At 37.4% G+C, this 7,500-nt stretch overlaps 1 protein-coding gene across 3 annotated transcripts in view; it reads right to left on the reverse strand.

The window, feature by feature from the left end:
- LOC135093210 (agrin-like) overlaps window positions 1–5,049 on the reverse strand; it is a 503,425-nt gene extending 498,376 nt beyond the window's left edge. For 2 of the 3 annotated variants that reach the window (XM_063992185.1, XM_063992186.1), the window contains exon 1: window positions 4,832–5,049. The gene's annotated coding sequence lies outside the window, so the exon portion shown is untranslated. The remainder of the gene's footprint in view (window positions 1–4,831) is intronic. The other variant, XM_063992187.1, reaches the window with a different exon arrangement.
- Between the last annotated feature and the right edge of the window lie 2,451 nt (window positions 5,050–7,500).

Here is a 7,500-nt window from a genome sequence, read left to right on the forward strand (position 1 = left end):
GTTTAATTAATTTAGAACATTATCAGCTTTCACGTGTACACAGGAAGAAGATGAGGCAGAGGAAGAATAGAAGAAAAATTAGATGGATAAAATAAAATAAAATAACACACTGAGAACATAATATTGTATCAAACAAAATAATATTACCCTAAGTAGCAGCAGCAACAGATAGATACAGTAGTCTTAGTATTAGTAGTAGTAGTAGTAGTAGTAGTAGTAGTAACAACAACAACAACAACAACAACAACAACTCACAAACAAACAAGAGCACCAACACTAACAACGACAAGATGGAAAAAAAAAACATGAACAAGAATACACATGCAGTAATATAGAGTAATACACCAATAGCATGTCGGCAGTCACTCTAATTGGAGCTTTCAGTGTAAATAACCTTTGACATATTTTAATTATTAGCTATAACAAGAGGGGCTTAGTCCAGTCATGCATTAATTATCATCGCCGGTGACTGATGATTGGCCAGGTAGGGGGAAGCTGAGGCAGGGGAGGAGTGGAGGTGAGCAGGATGTTTGGGAAATACTAAGAAATAAAGGGACGGAGGGTAGGAGAGGAAGGAAGGGAAGGAGACAGGATGAGAGTGAATGTGGAGAAGAGAGGGGGAGGAGATAGTGGATGATGGTGAAAGAAAGGATGGACGGAGAGAAGAAAGGGAAGATGGGAGGGGAGAGAGAGAGAGAGAGAGAGAGAGAGAGAGAGAGAGAGAGAGAGAGAGAGAGAGAGAGAGAGAGAGAGAGAGAGAGAGAGAGAGAGGTGGAGTAAAGAAGGTAAAGATGGAGAACGAGGAGTAAATGTAAACAGAAAAGGTGGAAGGGAAGGTGGTAGAAAAGGTGTGAGGGAGATAAGAAAGGAAAGAGACAGGTAGGGAGGGAGGTTGGGAGGTACAAACTAGTTAATAATAATACGAGATTTTTTAGATAACCGAAATTTCTTGGAGGGATTTTAAATGTCCAAAAATCTGGCAAATAAAATCCTTGAATGAAATGCAATGAATAACTGAAATAAACAATTGCGTGAACACCGGGAGATACACATGATAAACCGAGGGAGTAAAAAATAGAGCATTAATAACATCACAACTTTTTAAACAAAATAAATAAATAAAAAAAATGGGTCATACGAGATATTTATCAAAGCTGTGAAAGAATAATTATACACAAAATCAGCCAACTAAAATGATAATACGAGAGTCCTAGAATATCCTGCTCTCCATTTGTGAAATTCTGTAATATTAATACTAGAGATATTAATGCTATACCTTTGGCACCTATACTGAGCAGGATTTCAGCACTAAGGACGTAACGTGTTGATGCCTTGAAGCGCAGAGTGTTGTCATCATCAATCCAATTACCACCACACAAGACCCATCCAATGTAATGATTCCCAGACATGTGCGTAATCTAGCAGTGTGAAGCAGCTCAGCCTACCACACTGGGGCGAATCACCTCAAGATCCGCCACCGAAAAGGAAATTAAGGAAGGTATTCTGGTGGAAGCTAGGGCTTTCCTAACAGCGAATGATGGAGGAAAGGAAAATAGCGAAGTGAGGAAGGGATGGAAGAAGAGACATCTCAGTGACGATTTTCTGTGAATAAACGATAAGGAAAGGAAAAGTAAAGAAAAATTGAAAAAAAAAATTGAAAAAAAAAAAAGACAAGAAGGGAAGAGATGAAGGGTATGGCGGAGAGAAAGAAGAAATTATACAGTGATGGCAGTAACTCAAGTATATCAGACACCACACGGTTTAAGGAGAATAATTTGAAGTTTCACCACCGAAAGGGAAATTAAATTGTGATGTTTTAGCGACATGTTTGGTTTTCTAACAGCGTTTGGTGGAGGAAAGGAAGAGAAAGTAGAAAAGTGACAAATAAGACTGAAAGAGAGAAGTAATAGGGAGAAAAATGAAATAACAGAAGGAAAAGGTGAAAGGAAGTGAAAAGAATTAAGTAGAAATGAGAGGATGAAACGACAAATGTATCAGAGAACAACATAAGTAAACTAAATCTACCACTCAATCTTTTCTTTCCTATTGACAAAATATATTACTTGAACAACTGCATCACTTTCCAGAACGAAAATAAAATTACAGATATATCTGAACTATTGGATCACTCCTCTTGTTGTCCGTGGTGTCTGAAACTTAAGCTCTAAACTCGCCAATAGAGCATTCTGTTTAGCTTAAAAGGAAGTCAGCAGTTAAAAATTTCATAACCTCATTGTCTTACTTAATCGCTAGACATTCATATGCTCGTAACCTTCTATTCTGGACGATGATAAAGGTAAGGTAAGTTAAGAGAATGTTAAAGACGCATTACATATCTGTGCTATACGTAGCAATGTCCCTCGCTGCAGGGTTTTCTCTCCAAGACTATGAATGTTCTCCTTACTCATCACGAAAATATTAACAATTGGTTCATGATAGTGTTGAGATGATGAAAATGTCCAAGAATTATATACGAAGAAATACTATGATGGTAAAAAAAAATATAAAAAAAATATAAAAAAATAATAAAAACAAAAAAAAATAACGAAAGGCATTTATCAATAGTCATATGAATATCCGAATATTAAAAACGAAACGAAACCACAAATAAAACGAACAGAATAAAACAGTTACACCATCCGTAAAAGAAGAAAAACACAGGCGCGAACCATCTAACAACCTAACAACAGAATATAACGGCACTTCTTAAAACACCCATTGGACGCTCACACACAGGACTCCCTTAAAACCTAGCCACTAAATTATACATCACAACCAAGACACCGTATATTAAGTGCTCAGGTAGAACTAAAGCACTGAAGTAGAGTGTGACTAGCCTCAGTAAGAGAATATTATGAAGTGACTGCGTAAATAAATCACCACGTAAATTGAATATCACCAAAAGACAGTACATAAGTTGCTCAAAAGTGTAGTAGTGTGTGACTAGGCTTAGTAGGGGAATATTAGGGAGACACTAGGTAATGAGGGAAGTTGAAGCACCTCCCCACAATCAGCAGGTGTCGCTCAGTCCTGTATGATTCCGGGATTACCTGGCGCTTCAGTGATTTGTGGACGTAATTTGGAGGACTAACCCGGTAATTGCACACGTCTAGATAAGGTGGCCACTGCTGAGGGTGCGCCATCAATTTCACCCTCGTTCGGCACGTGAATTTTCTCACTCGCTTGTTTTGTTCTAATGCTACTCGGGTCTTTATGTTTTCTAATACAATATGAGAAAGGTCAGTATGAAATTATCCGTGTTTTATATATTGACTGTCTACATTGCCTTCCTAAAATCTGTTTTTATCCCAAATCGCACATACTGCTTCCCATATATACTGTCTCTATCTTGTATTGCTGGAATAAATCTTTTAATCGCAAATCGCACATGCTGTCTAATAAAATGCTATGAGACTGTTCTGTAGCGTTACAGTTTGTTTAGAAAGAATCTAATATGGAGATGATCCGTGCTTTCTCTCTAAACTACGGTCTTCCATTGAACCATTAAATGTTTTAGTTCCGAATCACACATGCCGTCTGTTAAGAGGTTGTGGTTAGGCTGTTGTTCAGTAGTGATATTTAGCTTAGAAATTCTGTTTCCCACTAATATTCAAGAGAGGATTGTGGGATCCCTATTTTGATGAGTTAGAACTATCCCAAGGGTTTATTTTCAGCTTTATCGGTCTTCTGCAGTTCGTTGTGCTGGATGAGTGACATGCACAGGCTTGTCTAGTTTATTTATTTATTTATTTTTTTCAGTTATTGCTATAAAAGAAAAAATCAGAATACCCTATGGAACAGTGAACTAAATACGATACTAGTTTTCTTTCTGCATTCACGTTTTTTTTTTTTATGGTCCAAGTGCAATAAAACGACGGAAACAATTATGAAAGAAAGAAAAGAGAAAAAAAAAACACTAACGATACCAGTCCCAAAAGAGAACGGTCATAAATAACCAAAAATAATGAGGCAATGGAGAGTGGCACACGGGGAGAAGTAGAAGGAACAAGGCAATTCGATTCCGTACGTAGTTATATCCAGGCTCATTAACCATCAGCCTACTAGAATTCATGACATAACTAAAAAAATTGTGCACCTGATTAAAAGTAGTAGATGTAATTTCATATTTTAGAACAAATCTTTTAGTCATATTTCTTTTAAGTAACTGACTGCAGCTTCTTGTACCGTGTAAATATGCACTGTCCTCTTGAAGGGAAAATAGATTAAATTTATATTGTAATTTCTAGCAAGTGTTTCTTTGTGTTCAGTATGCAATGGGCCGAGTTGGTATGCAGTGGTCCGATTTAGCCATGGGCCGAGTTGGCATTCTCTGGACATGATTCGTTGTGAAATGAGAAAAAAAAATATATATAAAAAAAGCCCTTCCGTGACGCGTCATTGCGCTACCATTCCTGTATCCTTTAATTCTCAAACAGAAAAAAATAATAATCTCATTCGTCACTTGTATTACACTGCGTTATTATAACACTGCGTACTTCGTGTTACCATAGGCGCCACGTAGTCTCTCCCCTAAATTACACTAGACGAAAGCGATTTAATTCCTTACTTACTAGTCTACAAGTGCTGGAGTTTCAGGAAGTTTAGCTGAGGACGGAGAATATAACCATCGACGCCATGTTACCGTGATGGCTTCTGAAACGAAGACAAAATAACTACACCCTAAACCCATAAATACTTATCCCTACCAACACCACATACATACATACACATTAAATGCTCCTAAAATATAACGTGACATCACAACTACTAGCCTATGAAGTGGAATAAGCACTGTAAAGGTGAAATAATACTCCATACTTGCCGCTCTTACCTCACCTCCCTTCCCTTTCCGGCGTCTTCTGCTTCCTCCTCCGTTTCTCGCCTTTCCTCTGCTTCGTTCGTCCATGCCGCTTCTCCACATCTTTGCGAGTACACGAGGATTATTCAGACACGCGTCTCACTTCACTGCATCAAAGAAAAACTCAGGATATTCACGGATATTTCAAAGCGTGGATCTACGTGACGAATAGTGGCTCTTCTATGGCTCCAATTGCTATGCGCTGTGAAGTAACGGGAGCCCACTGCCCGCGCACCAATCAGCGGATGGAAAATATCTCCCGCGTCTCGCAGGTATTTATTCATTATATTACTACTTTTTTGTGGTATTTAAAGTATTTCTTCCTGTACAGAGTTATCGAGGATTCTCTTATTGTAATTAAATCCGTCATTGTTTAGTTTTGGTTTACTGTAGTACTAATTATTCATAGTCTGCAAAATATGTCTCGTGTCCCTGAGTGTTTACGACCGCCAGCGGGATTATTACTCCTTTCTTACTTCTATAAAAGAGAAAATAGCTTATGTATCCAGCCGGCAGTGATTGCTACCTAATATTCCTATTACGTCGTATATTTGAAGCCCTCTTACTGCGATGAGTGCCCGGTGCTGCGTAAGTTTTCCTTCTTTCCGTTTTTCTTCGTATATGTAGCTGATGGTAGGGAGTACTCTTCTAGCATGTGTGAGGGTACTTTATTATTTAGAAGTCCCTAGATACAATGTGATAGTTTCCTTATATGCAAGACCATTATATTGGCTTCAATCAGTCGTTTACTTAATCTTGTATACTAATGCAGCGTACGATAATGTTTTTTTTTTTTCGTGTGTGTGTGTGTGTGTCTGTGTGTGTGTGTGTGTGTGTGTGTGTGTGTGTGTGTGTGTGTGTAAAATGGTAGTGAAACCTCAGTTCCAGGAACCGAAAAAAAAAATAACAACTATGCATGATACACATGTTATATACTGATCTTCAAAAAAAAAAAAAAAAAAAAATTCATATGCAAGGTAATAATTATAATACAAGTTTTCCATCAACCACACACTCATCCATTTTTTTTTTCCTTATTTATTTATTTATATATTTTTTTCGTAATCGGTGCCAGAGCCAGCTTGGAAAGATCCCTACATCTTTTCCTTTCCTTTTTTTTTTTTTTTTTGCGTTATTTATTACTTATATAACATTCATAGAAAAAAAAATACATCAACAAGTGTACCTATATTACATAGAATAATTAAGATAATGACAGTAATAATGACAACAGCAAAAATAACAATAACTGGGGAGCTGCATAAACCATAATGATATGTAGCAATCTTAAATCATCTGTTAGCTAAAAATAAAGTGGTTCTCTCTATCATAATGATTTACTGCAACATCAGAAGTCATGGGAAAATTAATATTGCATGAAATACATTACCTGAGAGAGAGAGAGAGAGAGAGAGAGAGAGAGAGAGAGAGAGAGAGAGAGAGAGAGAGAGAGAGAGAGAGAGAGAGAAGGGATGGAGGGGAGTTATGAATCAACCCACTTCCTGTCACAAAAAAACCTAGCATCTTTTTCTCCACAAAGCAAAACGTGTGGCGCCGCAGACCGGTGAGCAAAAACACTGCTTAATTAATGGAACTTTGAGGTGACCTGCAGACCATGTGACCAAAACAGTAGCCAGTAGAGTCTGTTATTACTGGATAGGGAAAGGACTCAGTGTTGTAAGCCTGGTTCCTTGGCACTCGAGCAAAAGGGAATAGTTTGTCTCTGCCCCCACTTTCATATATACATAAGGATATTCGAGTATATCTTATCTTTTTTTTTTTATTATTTATGTAAGACGAGCACTGGACCAGGGAAAAAAGATAACGAAAAAAAAAAAAAAAGGCCCACTGAGGTGCCAGTTCGTAAAGAAAAGTCAATATTAACCATCTCTCTGCCATACAGGTTTTCCATAATCATCTACACTTTTAAGGAGTTTATATTTTTTTATTTAAGATTTGGATAGTTATATGGTTTAGTAAGGCAATGGTAGTGATGTTGTTAGTTTGGTGTGTGTGTGTGTGTGTGTGTGTGTGTTACCAGATAGGAAAGCCCACTAGATAAACAGCAACTAAATTACACTTTTCTCTTTTTTTTTTTTTTTCCAGTTTTCGCCGCATATATCTCTCAGTCAAACAGTATCTGGCCGGGACAGCTGCTTTAAGGAAAATAATTAAAGAGATAAATGTACTCCATTCCACATATATAATATCAAACATGACTTTCACATATATTATTTTTTCCCGCCACACACGGGCTCTTAAATCTTCAACGGATAATAATTTTTGCGTTACTGGGGTGGATTCGCAAAATTTACGAGCCTCTGATTTTTATTACGCGCCAGCCTAGATACGAAAGTAATGACTCTTTATTAAAATGTAGGCAAGCAAATAACCTTAATTAAGGTAAATATGTATGTATGACGAGGGGTACACGGGCGGCGAGCTAAAATGTGCCGTGTATACTCTTATTACTCTTTATTTTCATTTATATTTACTCCTGCCGCTGCTGCTGTTGCTTTTACTGCTCCTGTTGCTGTTGTACCACCACCACCACCACCACTACTACTACTACTATATTTATCTATTTATTTATCTACTAGGACCACTACCATCATATATATTAGAGATTAAAGTAAAGAACG

Source organism: Scylla paramamosain, chromosome 42, assembly GCF_035594125.1.
Source record: "Scylla paramamosain isolate STU-SP2022 chromosome 42, ASM3559412v1, whole genome shotgun sequence".
Classification (NCBI taxonomy): Eukaryota; Metazoa; Arthropoda; class Malacostraca; order Decapoda; family Portunidae; genus Scylla; species Scylla paramamosain.